Genomic DNA, 15,584 nt, shown 5'->3' with positions numbered 1-15,584 from the left:
TTCAATTAAAGCAAAATAACTTCAAGATTAACGTTAACAGAAATATATAAACAAAATGCGAGTGCACAGCTTTGCCATTCATGTTAACCCGTGAAAGTCACATACTACCTGTGTTGGCCACCTGTAGTCTCCGCGTTTGATTTGTCTGAGTAGGATCCAGTCTCCTTCTTCGGGTAAGAGGTCCTGGCTTGCCTTTGGGGAACCGTCCCTCCTCCTGAGGCCGTAAAGCTCCTGTATGACTCCCCCTCCAGCCCCCGGGGAAGAGCACAGAACGCATCCACCCCTCCCAGCTCTCTGGCCACGAGGGCGTTCAGGAAGTGCACACGTTGTCCCGAGTCGCTCCAGTGAGAACCAGCCGCAGGACTTGCTGCAGCTATGGGGAAAGAAATACTCACTTTCAGTTCAACGTGGGCTGCTAAGCTGGTCAAAGATAAGCTTGGAGAGATACGGCTGAGTCTAAAGGCAACACAGAACAAGGCAGGGAGAAAGGGAGAAAAACATTCTTGAAGACAATGCCGGTGCCTTTTGATCACGCTGCGGCCAAAGGTTAATACCTGGACTTTTCGGTTACACGGCGCAGTAAGGTCTGTTTTTGCTTAAACGTGTCTGAGTTGGGCATCCTTCGCATCTCAGAGGATGTTACAGTGTTATACACGTCCTCATATACCTCCACGGGAAGCTTTTCAGCCGTTCAGTCTTTCAGTCACTCAGTGAAAATGTATTGAGCGCTGTCTTTGTTCAGGCTGCCATAGCAAAACACCAAAGACATTTATTTCTCACACTTCTGGAGGCTGGGAAGTCCCAGATCAAGGTGCTGGCGAGATTGGTTTCATTCTGAGGCCTCTTCTCTGGGCTTGCAGGTGGCTGCCATCTTGCTATCTGTTCTTGGGACCTCTTCTCTGCGCATGCTGAGACCGATGGCAAGCTCTCCTCTCCCATCATAACGCCCCACCCTCATGACTTCCTGGCACCCTAATGACCTCCAAAGGCCCTCTCTCCAAATACCATTGCAGTGAGGGTTAAGGCTTCAACATATACATCTGGGGGAGGGGCGGGGACACAGACATTCAGCCCCACACAAGCACCTGGGACCCACCACGTGTCAGTAGGTACACACATCCTAGGAATACGGGGGAAAGACACATACAAGAAGGCTATAATACTTGGTGGGAACTCACCCCAGAGAGCGGGCCTTGTAGGGGCCCGGCTCTCTTCCCAGGAACCTTCCCAGCTGCTTTGAGTAGAAGGCGGGCCATCATTCTCTTCTCTCTTCAGCCAGTCCTGTGGGAGAAGGTGCACCTGACTTCTCTCAGCCTCTCTCTGGCTCTCTTTCTTTGGATATTTCCCGTTTGTCAAGTCAGAGAGGCTGCCACTGCCCCACCTAAGAGACACAGCTCTGCTCCTGGTAGAGACACAAAGGCTCTTTGCCCTGGCGCCATGCTTCCTGTGCTCCTGTCTTGTTGCCTGGACTTCCCGCTCCACGCGGTATAGTGAGACCCAGGACTTCCCGTGTGGACTTACGGACAAATGATGAAGGGAAAAGCTGCCTCATGCCTAAGTCAAGGGGGTTCTGCGTGAGCTCCATCCAGCTTAGACCTTGGGCTCCACGTCAGAGGTTGGGGCCCGTGTCCCACGAGTCATAGCCTTTACTGTCACCCACTTTCCCCTGAGCAGGGGATTCCCTCAAGGACCTCATGGAGAGGGGCTGTGGCCAGAGGACAGGGGCTGGGCTTTCCTGGGCTCCCTGGCTAAATGCCACCTTGCTCTCCCCACCATTCTCAGTTCACGGATGTGTGTAAGACCTTCTAGGGAAAGCACTCAGAACGAGGAGAGAGTTGTGAGTGTAACACTTCCTGACATTCCCCGCGCAGCCAAAGGGTTCTCTTGGAGGCCATCTCAGAGAATATTTGAGGCTGTAGATCACATCTCTAGAAGGGGAAAAGCAGCGTCCTCAGCAGATGCCATCAGAATAATGGTAACCAATGAGGTCATGTCTGATAATTATAGAATTATCTTAATTATTTAGTAATGTATGCAAGGCTTGAGAACGCTGGTGTTTTCATTATACAGTGTAAATGTTCCAAACCGAGCCCAAAGACTACCCGGAGAAACTGCACCAAACGGCAGGGAGCCCCGGCCACGCTTTGAGACCCAGCTGGGTTCGTGATAAACTGTGGGTTTTGTGGGGCTACCTGCTGATTCTTTTTTCTTTCCCCTCAATCCTGGAGAATCACAGAATTTGCAACCTCTGGGTCCAGCAGTTGTTCTTTAGGCATGTGGATCAGAATCTCCCTAGGAGCTTTGTGAACTTCACCTGGCCAGCCCCCCCCCTCTGGAGACACCAATTCAGGGGGTCTGGGAGGGGCTCCCAGCATCTGAACAACCACGGACTGATCTCTAAATTAGCAGATGGGGAACTGAGACCCAGAAAGAGAAAGCAATTTATTTAAGGTGACAGTGACCATTCATTGAAGAGCCAGGACTATCACCCAGGTCCCCTGACTTTGGACCGGTGCTCCTTTTACAAGCGGAAGTGTACAGAATAGCTCTTCTTACCCAAACTGCCCAGTCATCTTCACTGTCCCAAGTGTCCACCTGAAGCACGGCGTGTAGCTCCAGCCTGTGCTGGGGAGCGCAGCTCAGTGATGTATATCACAGCCGAACAAACATTTGGGTAACGATCGTCAGACATATCTGTCCTTCGTTTTCAAACAAGGGCGCTGCCCTTCATATGCTACTGTTGAGATGAGACAGGGACACGTGTGTCGTGTGTCTCCCTGTCTCCCGTATGTGCATGCTTAATGCCCTGTGGTTTGCGTCTGTGGTCTCCTGCTTGCAAAACCTGGCTCTCAGAGTCATGGTCCGCCAAAGCCTTTGTGGAAGAAGTCCCCTTTTATGCTGTCGCTTCCGAGAGCTGCTGTCCTTCCCTAGTCCCTTCTCTCGAAGCCACTGGGTGTGAATGTAGGCATCTTCATTGGATGGAGGAGACACAGCCCGCAATTGTAGTTAAGCATGCTCAGCACCGTGTGTAAGTTTAACTCATGCCGTAGTTAGAAAGCACTTCTGGGTGTTGGGGAAAAGAAATGTAAGCTGCTTAAGAACTCCCTTTTGGATAAAGAAAGCCCCCTTACTCACAGCACACCTAAAAGACCATTAAAATGCACTCCTGGAGGAAAACATCCTTCAGATACCCTGGAAAACTTCTATCCAACCTCTCCACTGGGCCCGTCTGCAGGAGCTTACTCACACACCATCACCAACCATCGCAGAAGCACCGCCTGACCGAGCAGAAGTCTGGCAACACTGAGTTGTACAGCTACCAGGACGCTTGGTCTTGTCACCTGTTACAACCACCTGTGTGTTCCAGTGGAGACGGAGGGATGAAAGCCCAGCCGAGGTGACCTGCCTAGAGTCCAGAGTACAGCCAGAGCAGAAGGGAATACTGCCGCGTTTCCAGAATCAAAGGCCACCAGAGCTGGAAGGGATTCCAAGAGGTCGTTTGGTTCACTCGCTTCACTGCAGGCGAACAATGAAATCATCCAAGACTAGTGATTGGGGGCAAAGGCTTCACGATGCCTCCAACCTATTGGTTCAAGTTCGTACTTCCTTACAGTGCTTCCTCATGTCTAACTACACTCTCTCTTGCTGTCACTCTTTCTCCCTCCCACCTCGTGTTTCATGGAGAGAACAGTGCTCCTCTGCTGCGAGGCCTCGCTCGTCCCGTTGAAGGGCCAGCTCCAGGGAAGTCTTGAAAGGCCCCCTGGGACAGGCTCTGTGGGGAGCGTCAGCGAGCAAGGGAAGACTGTTCTGTATTTTGGCCCTTTTCAGCCCTGCCTGAATGTCAGACCATCGCACTTCCCACCCCCGTCGTCAGCCAGGCTGTTTTTCCCTGGAGACGTCGGACAGGCCAATCAGTGGAAGGCAAACCCAGGCACGCCGGAGATGATGCGGGTTTCGTTCCAGAGCACTGCACTAAAGCGAGTATCGTGATAAAGCAAGCCTCGTAAAGGTTTTGGCCTCCCACTGCACATGAAAGTTATGCTTACGCTGTACTCTATTAAGTGTGCAGTAGCATGATGTCTAAGACACAATGTACATACTTTGATTTAAAAATACTTTATTGTTAAAAAATGCTAACCATCTGCTGAGCCTGTTGGGAAAATGGTGCCTACAGACTTGCTTGAGGCAGGGTTGCCGCAAACCTTCAATTTGTATGAAAAATGCTCGATCGGCAAAGCACGATCAAGCCAAGGGCGATGAAGCGAGGCATGCCCGTACAGAAGGTATGGAGCAGCAGTACCCATGACCATAGGAACCTGCAGGCTGAAGGCTCTCAGGTTAGGCTGATGGGAGGGATTTTTCTGATTCTGAGGGCTATTATTAAAGCAAAATCTGATTCAGAGGGAGGCTATGGCATTCCTTCCCAGCAGGACTCAGGGACGGGAGACAGCCTTACCGCAGGGGTGACCCCCTGTGCTTCCTAGTGGGAGAAGAAAGATGGAGAAACTTTCCTGGGACTCTTCCCACCTTTGCAGTGGTTCTTCCCCAGATCTGAAAAAAAGCCCCAGTTCTGAGAGATCAGTGCGCGTGCAGAAACTCATAAGCAAACTGCAGCCCGGTGAGATTCCTTTTGAACTTGGCTCTCACCCCTGCTCTCAACCAGCATGGACAAGCCTAAAACGAGATGGTTCTTATATGGCTCCCCGGGCAAATTTTTGAGAGCTAACAACTGACATTTTCTTCCTGATACTTTCCCACCCTACCTCCTCCTTTAATTAGACTGCGCAATGAATGGGAGGAGATGCAGAGCTCTAAGATTATCTCCGTGCTTAGGATTTTATTGCATTAAGTCCCCTTTGGGGTAAACTATCCACAGGTATTTGCATCAGTTGCTCTTGAATCACTATCCAACAAGAAATGCTTCAACTGGGAGAAAAAAATTTATCTTAAGCCAGTTCTTCTTTAAGGTGAAATAAGATATTGCAAACTCTACGCAGAAGAGCTTTAAAGAAAAAAATATATGACAAATCTACAGCCTATTCTTTACATTGACACTTTCTACCAGTCTCTCCCAAGTTACCAACAACCACTGTCCATCAGTTAGGGAGCACTGATGAGTCCAGCTGCGGGCCAGGCAGAGTGGGGTTTACCCCAAAGTATAAGGGGTAGTCCTTTCCCTTAACCAGCGTCCAGACTCAGGGGGCTACAAGACTAACACAGGTTAATGCAAGGCAACTCACACGTAGGGGCTAAATGGTGTTAGTATCTTAGGTGATTAAAGTATCGGGAAGCTTTTATCAGTGGGTGCCCAGCCTGAGCTGGCTTTCCAGAAAGGGCAGATTTGGAAGAGGCAGAGTAAAAGAGAAACAAATGGAGGAGGGGAGTAGAAAGCAAATTATGGAAATGTAAACTAGCATTTAACAAATTTTAATTATAGAAAAAGGTACAGAAGCCCCTCCTCTCCTCCAAATTTTATCAATTGCTAGCCGATCTGGCTTCGTCTGCCTCCCACATGCACGCTTTCCCGCCCTATCCTGGATTATTCTGAAGCCCACCCCACTCATCCTATCATTCCATCTGCAAATATTTCAGGAATTTACTAGCACTTCGAGGTAAGCAGGCTCAAGTTATACAGGTCAAAGCGTGTTTCAGAAAACAGCTCACAGCCTAAGATCTTGGCACAATAAAAACATCCCCCAAGTTGCAGCCAGGGGCAGGTTCATTTCCAGGTCTGTTTTGTTCAGCAAAATCCCAGCATATCAGAAGAATCCCCCACCTTTTTTTTTTTTTTTGAGGAGGAGGAAGTTGAAATAAAACACATACGTTCAGAAACACATACACGTTGCTCTACTACTTGGACCTTAATGGAGGGTCGGAAGCCTATGGACGAACACTTGTTCCTGTACATCTGCTGCTTGTTACTTAAGTATCCTTCTTTCTTCTATTTTCAACATAGATCAGAGAGATATTTCAGGAAGACATGCCTTTCTTGAACCAAAGTCCAACCAAAGGGTCCACTGGAATCTGAGGATGGTGGGACAGTCCGGGGCCAGGAGGAGTAGTGCAGATTGGGAGGGGCCAGGGCCCCCAGGGAGGAGGGGGGAGGTGGGGGGAGGTGCATAGGGCGAGGAGACTCTCGGGGCTCCTGCTGGATGTGAAACTGAGGGGGAGGCAAAGAACAAAAGTGGAGCATGTTAATCTTGGAATGAAGATGAGTCATGCACAAAATGAGATGCTCTCCCACTGATGCTTTGAATAATACCCCTCGACTGGGCAAGGAAACGGAATGAATGCTGCCGTTGACCGTGGCAGAGACAGCATTTGTTACACACAGAGTGTGTAGTTGGAGACTGGACACCCTTCCTAGCCCTTCCACTCCTCCTGGGTGACCTGGAGCAAGACAGCTAACCTCTCAGGGCACGGACTTCTCGTCTTCAACAAAAGGATAGCAGGGCTGCGATGATCTGCGGATCCCTGCAAACCCACAATCAACAAGCCAGCTAACTGAAATACACTGGAAAAGGGCAGACAGATATAAATTTGGGGTGACTCTTGAATAGCAGCTGCTATTAGTAGGGAGCAGAGGTAGCAACTGAGACAACCTAGACCACGCATAAGCTGTCACATGAGGGAATGAAATGATGCCACTAGCCCACGTGCCAGGTATTTGTGTATCACTCAGTTACACTACTGTGCAGCTGATATATATATGACCTCACTTAATTCTCACTACATCCCCATGAGGTAAGTTCTAGTATTACCCCATATAAAAGGAAACCGAGGCATAGAAAGGGTAAGTAATCTACCCAAAAAACATTGCCAATAAGTAGAAAAGCCAGAATCAACCCTAGATCTGTCTCAGTTCCCAACCCTTAACCATTGCACCACATGCTCTCCTATTGTGCCAGAGAGCACAGGGTAACCATGAAATAACCACGAATAACCATGAAAGTATAGTATTTTTATCGTTCAGTCAAAATCCAGAAACCTTCATTAGATATCTGACATAGGAAGCAGCTTGAAGGGGGTGCCGTGGATTAAATTAGAAAAAAGTCAGCACCCAAATGAAGTATGGTGATGAATTACAAACCACTGAAAAAGTAAGACACATTAGTTCTTTGCTTATGATAGATACACAAACAAACAAACAAACAAAAACACTGAGCGTTGACAGGTAAATGCAGAGGGACTGCTAGACCTGGAAAGCCACTATTTGGCAGTCATCAGAGTAAAGATGGGGCCATCAGTGGATGCTGAATCCAAGGAAGAAGTGTGAACGAGCTAGAAACTTGCAAGGTCTCAAAGTATCTCTCCAGAGACTGCTGATTACTTCAAGGGAGGGAACGAAAATTACACAGTGGAGAAATGGAGCAATACCCTGATGGGGAGAGATAAGCACTCGACCAGGAACAGGCTGGGTGCCTCCAGCTGTGATACCCTCAAAAAGACAAGATGTTAATTTTGCCACATTCCAGCCAAGGATGCATAAACAAAACATCAGATAAATGCAACATGGGAATGTTACCATTTTTTAAAAGGCAAGGTGAACTGTATTCTTTAAAAAAGATCAACATTATAAAATTCAAAGAAAGGTTGTGGACATGTTCCAGATTCAAAGATAACTAAATGCAAGCTGTTCCCTAGATTTCACGTTGTACAGGAAGTGGCGGTGTGGACAATGATACAAAATACATTATTAGATCAGCTGACAAAATTGGAGTATGAATAAGTACCAATATAAGCTTATTTATTTATTTATTTAATTTTTAGACAGAGGGGAAGGAGGAAGAGAGGAAACATCAATGTGTGGTTGCCTCTCACACACCCCCTACTGGGGACCTGGCCCACAACCAAGGCATGTGCCCAGACATGTGCCCTGACTGGGGATTAAACCGGTGACCCTTTGGTTCACAGTCTGGAGCTCAATCCACTGAGCCACACCAGCCAGGGCTAACATAAATGTAGAAAGTTGGTAAATGTACTGTGGTTATAATGGTAATATTCCTACTTTCAGGAAATGCACACAATATTCAGGGGTAAAGGACCCTGGTGCATGTATGTATGCCCTCATGTGGTTCAGCTGAGAGGAGAGCACACAGCTAAAGCAAATGGATAAAATGTTAAGAACATGTAAATCTAAGTCAAGGGTGTATGGGGTTCCTGGAGACTTTTTCTAAGTTTGAAAATATGTCCAAATAAGGGGACCTTTTTTTTTTAAAGTGAATCTGGTATTACATTAGCAAGTGGTAGTCAATCTCTGAGTCCTTGAACTGTGTGAAGGGAAAGAAAAAAGACCTTCCATGAGAGTAATTGTTGGGAGGAGCTGAAGGCCGAGCCAATTCCCTGAGGCATGGGGGCTCCCCCACCAGCGTGAGGAGTTATGTGGGTCACACAGGAAACAGGCTCACAAGTGAACAGACATCAGAGTAATTCCACTGTGAGAGACATCGGGAAAACCACCTTCTCTGTACGTGTAAGGAAAAGATCGTCAGGCCTAGGCCTAGAGCCCACTCATCTCAACACAAGTGTACTCAGCAGAAGAATTAGCCTGGTCAAGCTCATCATTCATTGGCTGCTCCTTAAAATGTCCTGGGACCGACTGGAAGGTTCTGTGTCAGTACAGAAAGACAGTTAACCTAAGAGCAAGCTGCTAGTATCAACAAGAACACAGTACATGCAAGGGCCTGGGAGACTCCAGAATGACCAAAAAATTAGTGGACAACTTTTGACAATGGGATTATTATTATTGCCACAGACTTGAGTTACTTACTATGTGCTAGGACCTGAGGAAACAGAAAGCAGCTTTGTGGAGGGAGGGACGCACCAAGGTACATACAGGGCAGCAGATGGAAAACACCGAATGAATGTTCTCGTCACTGAGTGCTCGAGTTTATGGAATGGGAGAGTCGGAAATGCTACTGTGGGTACGTCGCACCAAGTAAGTGGTAAGGGTAGACATTTTTCCTCCCTTCCTTCATTACAATAAATATTTATTCCGCTTTTCTACTTGCAAAGAACGGTGTGAGACACTTGAAGAGAACAGTGAGATAAAAGCTGTCACTGAGAAGGCGAGCAAAAGGCACATACGGGGATTAATTAACAATAATAGTTAAAATGTAATGGGCCCTGTGTGAGTGTCCTGTGGCTGCCATAACAAATTCCCGCAAACTTGGTCCCTTAGAACAACCGAAATTTGCTTTTTCCTAGTTTTGAAGGCAGAAGTGTAACACCTAGATGCTGGCAGGGCTGTGCTCCCTCCAGAAGTCCTCGGGGAGACTCCTGTCCTTGCCTCTTTAAGCTTCTGGTGGCTGTGGGCGTTCCTTGAAAATCTGTCTCCATCTTCACGGGGTCTTTTCTTGTCTGTCTAGTCACCACTGTGTGTCTCTTGTTAGGACACTTGATCCTGGATTTAGGGCCCACCTGGGTAGCCCAGGATGATCTTTTTAAGCTTCTTAATTATATCTGCAAAGAAGCCTTTTTCTAAATAAGGTAACATTCATAGTTTCCAGGAATTAGGGCATGGGCATGTTTTTGGGGGGAAGGGCATTGTTCAATCCATTCCAAGCCCTCTCCATGTTCCCGCATTGTCCTAAACATCTGAAGTGTATTAACTCATCTCATGTACAGCAACCAAATAAGACATGTTAGTTTGGTCCACTTCAGGAAACGGAGGCACCGAGACGTTAGGTCACTTGGAACCGTTACTTGGGATACTTTGAGTGGAGAGCCTGTGTTGAGGAGGAATGAGAGATACGTTTGGACAGACAAGTTCAAGTCCCACGCAGGATACCTTACATACCTAGACAAAATGTGCCTTATACTTGGGTAATGGGCGGCCACCGAGGATTTTGCACAAGAACGCCATATGAGCAACGATGGATAAGAATACGGATCAGAAAGCACTGTGTCAAGTAGGTTGGAGGAGGGCAGGAGTGGGAGACCTGTGAGAAGTGCTCGCGTAACCGCTGTGAGAGATACGGAGGCCTAGACTGGAGGTCAGGCCACAGGAACGGAGGAAAACTGACCAGTTCATCCTCCTTTTCGTCCCAACACGTGCAGCCAGACGCTTTCCCATTAGACTTAGTGCTTCCACCTTCCTATGGGCCCTACCAGGAGGCAGACCATTTGCCCTCATTTAGCACACCCTGGTTTTTCCATTAAAGCATTGCTCTTGAATTTGAGGGCAGCTGAACAGCACCTAGAAATGCAGTTCCCATAGTTTTGCCTGTGGTTACTTTTAAGACAATAGCACAATGGCACTGGATAATGCCCCTCTTGAGATTAGGAGGTTGTCAACTCTGACCTATGATGGAATAAGCCTAAAGCCGATTAAAGCGTAAGGTCAATGGGAAGGACTCATGGGAAAGGGCTGCAGGCGCAGCCACCATGCAGCCAGGTCTCTGCTCTCCTCCTCTAGAGTCAGCAGACGGGCAGAGGGAAGCATCTCCACTCCCGCCTCCCATCTACTCTTCCTGGCGCTACGGCTGCTCCTGGTGCCACCTGAATATCGAACCCCTCTTCTTCATTTCCAGTCTTATAGGCTTTCTGAGAGGATTTGATCAGTAATGCTGATGGGGAAGGCATTTCCTGTTGGAAAATGAAAGAATTGAATGCAAGAGACCCCCCATTCATCCTCTGAGTCCTCGGCCCAACCTATTATTCAGACTTCAGAAGCCACGAATGCCAGTCAGAGGAACCCCATGTTTCCAAAAGCTGCAAAGTAATTATTTTTATCTGACGCAGTGAAAGCAAAAGCTGGAATGCTTGCTTCTTCACTCCTGGAGTTGGATTAATTTTAAGGAGTGCTTTCCTACCAGGATAAGATATTTGATTTCATTTTAAAATTTTAATATGGAAGCGACATTGTTCATCACAACATAAAATTCAAATATGACAGATAAATATACAATAAAAGGTCAAGTTAAAACCTTTTTAAATTTGAGGATACTTTTTTTGAGGGGACTCTCTTAACCCCACGTAATATCTCCCTTCCAGGGTTAAAAAAAAAAGAAGTTTCTAATACCTTGATCCTCAAAGTGTGGTCTGGGGGCCACGGACACGGGCACCCCCAGGAGCTTTATTGGAAACGTAGAATCCCAGGCTTCACTGCGGCCCTCGTGGAGCCAGAAGCTGCAAGTTAACAAGGCGCCCCAGGTGAGGGGGCAGCGTGCTCACTAATTTAGTTCTTTGGAAGGCATCCTGGTTGTTAAAGAAACTGGAAGTAAGAAGCGAATAGAAGCTGTAGGCAGGAAAATTAAGCTAATTCATTCTACAGACTCATGTGTGAACAGAACCCAATTTTGGAACACACCACCAGGGAATCAGACGTTGGAGTGACCTGTTAAAGAGGTGTCACTCACAAGTAGGCCACCTCCCCTTAGTCCTTATAGTAATTACAAATTAATAAGAAAATCAAAGAACCAGAAACTTGTATAACTGAGATGAACACCAGAATTTATGGTAGTACATGCGAGGTCTCACCTTTGGTTTGTTGCCCCAAAACTTGGGTGTGAAGTTAAAAATAAAAATGTTCCTGGTGCAACTAGGACCTCAAAAGCCATGGAGCCTTGAGTACACTTCTTCATTTCATGGGGTCTCAGCCCACCACCTGTAGAATCCACCTTGCAAACGTCATTGGATCATCATACACCTTCAATAAGGGATATGGAAGGACTTTGAAAAGTGTATTAGAACCTAGAATGTTATCACGGCAGATTTCAAGGGTGGGCATCCAGTTAATTGCATCTCATGCTCAATAATATCTCAGCGAAAGGGTGGTAGCCTGCTTACGGTAAAGAAAAAGGTGAGCTAATGGAGGAGGAGGTGTCACCGTGTCTAGACTCCAGAAGGAAAGGGTCTTCATGAGGATCAGAGGATTCTCCTGCTCCAGCACAGATAGGCAACCATAGTGTCCAACAAGGGTCCGTTGAATGAGTGCATGAATTGCTAATCTTCAAAAAGGTAACAAAACATTCATTCATTGAAAAAATATTTTCTGAGCCAGGCTGGCTAGAGATACAAGAGGGAGCAAAAGCACACACTGCCTTTCTCCACATGGAGCTTCCAATCTGCTCAAATACTCATGCAGATGAATGCGAATCACATCGTTGCTCTATGCCATAAAAGATAAGGGCGAAGAGCCAAGAGAACTTGTACCAGAGCGGTTTAACCTGGTCCGTGGGGTTAGAGGAGACTTCCCTGAGGAAGCGGTCCTTGCACTGAGAGCTGAAGAGTGGGCAAGAATGACGGTGGGGAAGAGGGGTGGGAAGAGTGTCCCAGGCAGAGGGAACAGTGAGGGCTCAGGCCTTTGGGCAGGAGGGAGCATGCGCATGTGTGGTGGTCAGAAAGGCCAGTGCTGTTGGGTGGAGAGACGGGATGAGGCTGGGGACCATGCCGAGCTGTGTGCACTTGAGTTTGGTGGTTCTTCTCAGAGCGCTGGGAGAGAGTTGAAGGATGGTAGCTGTGATGGTGGTGGTGGTGGAGATGTGTGTTTCGCAATGACCAGACCTGGGTTTTGAAAAGATCACTCTGGCAGCAAAAAGGAGTATAACTCAGGAACGGGAGGGCAGAGTGTATAGGTGGAGACAGGCAGGAGACTTTTACAGTCTGGGACAGAGAGAGGAAATGCTCCACTCCACAGAAGATCCAGCTTCTTGGGGGTCTAGTTCTCCTCTCTCCCTGCCGCCTTCCTTCTGAGAGGCCCTGCCCAGCAGGAGGGAGGCAGGCAGGCTGGCTCTGTGCAATGAGCTCTCTCCTCTAGACAGGGAAAGTGACCCAACTGGGAATCTGGCCAGCAAATTAGTCCATTTTGAGTCCATGTGGATCAGTTCCTCCCGGGTGAAATGATACAAATGCAAGTCCCTGAATCCGCAAGTTGAAAAGTCGGCCCCGGTTTCAGGTTGACGCCAAGTACACGTGGCCCCTGAAAGCATCGCCCAGGCGGCGTCCGCCCCTTGACTCATGTCTAAACCCCAGTTAAGACACCGTCTCTTGCACGCCTCACTGAAAACATGTGAAAGGTGAGGCCTAGAGAGATTTAATAACTTGTCCAAAGCCACACAGTAACTTTTAAGAATCAGTTCCCAGAACCTTCTAGAACTTATTAGGTGTGTGATACTTTCAAAATGCTGAACTGGTCAGCATCATCTTTATGTACATGTATGTGATGGGCAGAGTCACAGAAACATGCTTGAAAATGGAACTTCATACCACTTCTGTACTTTGTCCTTTTATTACAATCTCCAGCCTCCAGAGCAGAAGGGCTAAACAATGGGCATTCGGTCTAGACCTTATGACTGACATTCAGCTTGAACCTTACAACTGACCACCTGAGCCTTCAACAATTCCTTGTATTTATGGAACACTGCACCCGAGAAATTCACAAATGCTGTTTATGAGCCTTTCTGTATAGGTGTCAGTGCCTTTATTTCTAGATGACCTGGAGAATGTAAATCCAGTTTTCAGTCTTTGAAAGAAATGAGTTTTTCTTGGCCAGTCACCCTCACCTGCTGTTCTTCAGCTTCACCGACGAATACGAGAAGCTGAGTGATTGTCCCGGGCCTCTCGGCACACTTTCTGCTCCCTGCTCTGTTCCTGTTTTCCCTTTGCCTCCTTGTAGGCTTTCCTGTTCCGACCCTTTTGTAGGATTTCCCTTATACCTCTGAGCCCTTTTGTGATATTTCTGGGTTTTATTACTGCATTGTTACTTGTTTATTCTTTGTTCTCCTGCCTGTTCCCTCAGGAAGCCACTAAAAATTCAAACCTTGGCCCTGGTGGTGTCGCCAGAGATTTTAGTTTATATTTGTAATAATTATTTAAGTGCATTCCAAAACAAAACAGATCTGAGTTCCCCGTCATTTTTGTTTTAAGGCGGAACAGTAGAAGTGATTTACCATCCACCACCACAATCCAATGCAACCTGGTTTTCACACAGTTTTCTTCCTCTTACTTTCCATGGCATAGCTTCAGACACTCATAATTTTTGATAACCAAGGCTCAGAGGTAGGTCTGTGTTCAGCAGCTTTTTATAAGAATCCTCTTAACTCTACGTTTTGGACTGATCATCTGCAGGCTAGTTTTGGGGGCCTGGAAGCTCCAGGCTGGAGGAGCTAGGCCTAGAGAGCTGGGAGAGGTCCTACTCCGAGGGCTCTGAGGTGGCAGTTTGTGTTAAACATCTGACTTTCTCTCAAACTGGCAGCCTCTTTCCAAAGCAAGCATTGTTCTCTCATCTTCCAAGTATGCTGAGTTCAGGCGGTTTGGGTAGTAAGCAAATGATCAGGAGAGTTCTCAAGAATTAGGAAGAAAAGCCAAGCTGTTTGACTCAACCTGGGGCCACACTCTCCAGGGGTGCTTGGTGACTAACTGTTCAGTTTCCCTCCGCTTTAACCCACTCCCGGCTGAGCGGACACTACGCTGGGACAACCAGCTGTGATAGGACCAATCAGAATCAAACTACCAAAGTATTTTTTTCTACACAATGCTAGGAAAAAGACAAGTTTATTTGACTGAACTGTTTTGCCATTATGTAAATGATATTACTCTTTATGAAGTACGTGACTGTAACTTTTTACAAACTGGAAAATGTACCTCCCACCCCCCCCACTCCCCACCCCTGGCTATGAGAGTATACAGCACATTGTCTGGGAAATGGCTTACAAGGGAAAAAAAATGCTTGCACAAACTAGTTCTCATAGGTAACTGTTGAGTTGAATTGAACCTAACAGCCTGTTTTTGTAAGGGCCTAACATCTCCCAGTTCAGGCTGCTTAGTTACTCAAGGGAGAGCTACCCTATTTGCTATGTATCCCCCACTTTCTACATCTCCCCATTGCTTCCTCTTTGGCATTCAATTCTCACATTTGGAGGAATCCATTTTTTTTTTTTTTTCGGATAAAGAGACACAGCAGGTCCCAATGGGAGGCAAAATGGTCTTCAGGCAGCCTCCTGACCATTTCCATAAGATACTTGACCCATAAGTGGATCCCCAATTTCTGAATAGGAAGTTTGGTTGAAAGGTTTGAAGCTGGGTTTGCACATGTGTTCAGATAAACTCCTGTCCACATTGTGGAAGTCCCCAAACCCATCTCCCTACTCCTCAGCACTGACATCATCCAGACTTCACCTCAAACTGAGCACATTAAAAAGGGGCTCCATAAGGGCTAGTTGCCCTTAGATTCAGTTCCGTGCCTCTGCACCCTTCCCCAGCTTCCTCACCTGCTTAAGGCAGTATTTTCCTTGTCAGGTTAAAAACATTGGACTATCTTTGTTAAATTCTCCTCCTAGGGTCCACCCTCCCACGACCCAATTAATCATCAAATCATAGCTATTCTTCCTTTATAATGTTTTGGAAACTCTCCTCCATTCTCTTCCATTCCTGCAGGGCAGAAATAGAAGATTTCTCTAGTCTGGGGGGACAGATCAGAAATACCACATCCAAGTGAAAAAAAAATTATAGAAATATTAAAAAATGCAAAATAACACGGCTTCAAACACGCTTACATACCAATCCTGGGGCACTAGCACTGCATTGGTCTCGAGGTGCCCAGAGCAGTTGGGGGTCCTTCCTTCAGTTCAGGGGCTGTGGTG

The sequence above is a fragment of the Phyllostomus discolor genome, chromosome 14 (assembly GCF_004126475.2).
Source record: "Phyllostomus discolor isolate MPI-MPIP mPhyDis1 chromosome 14, mPhyDis1.pri.v3, whole genome shotgun sequence".
NCBI lineage: Eukaryota > Metazoa > Chordata > Mammalia > Chiroptera > Phyllostomidae > Phyllostomus > Phyllostomus discolor.
The sequence above is the reverse complement of the archived record's forward strand: the minus strand, read 5'-3'. Positions refer to the sequence as shown.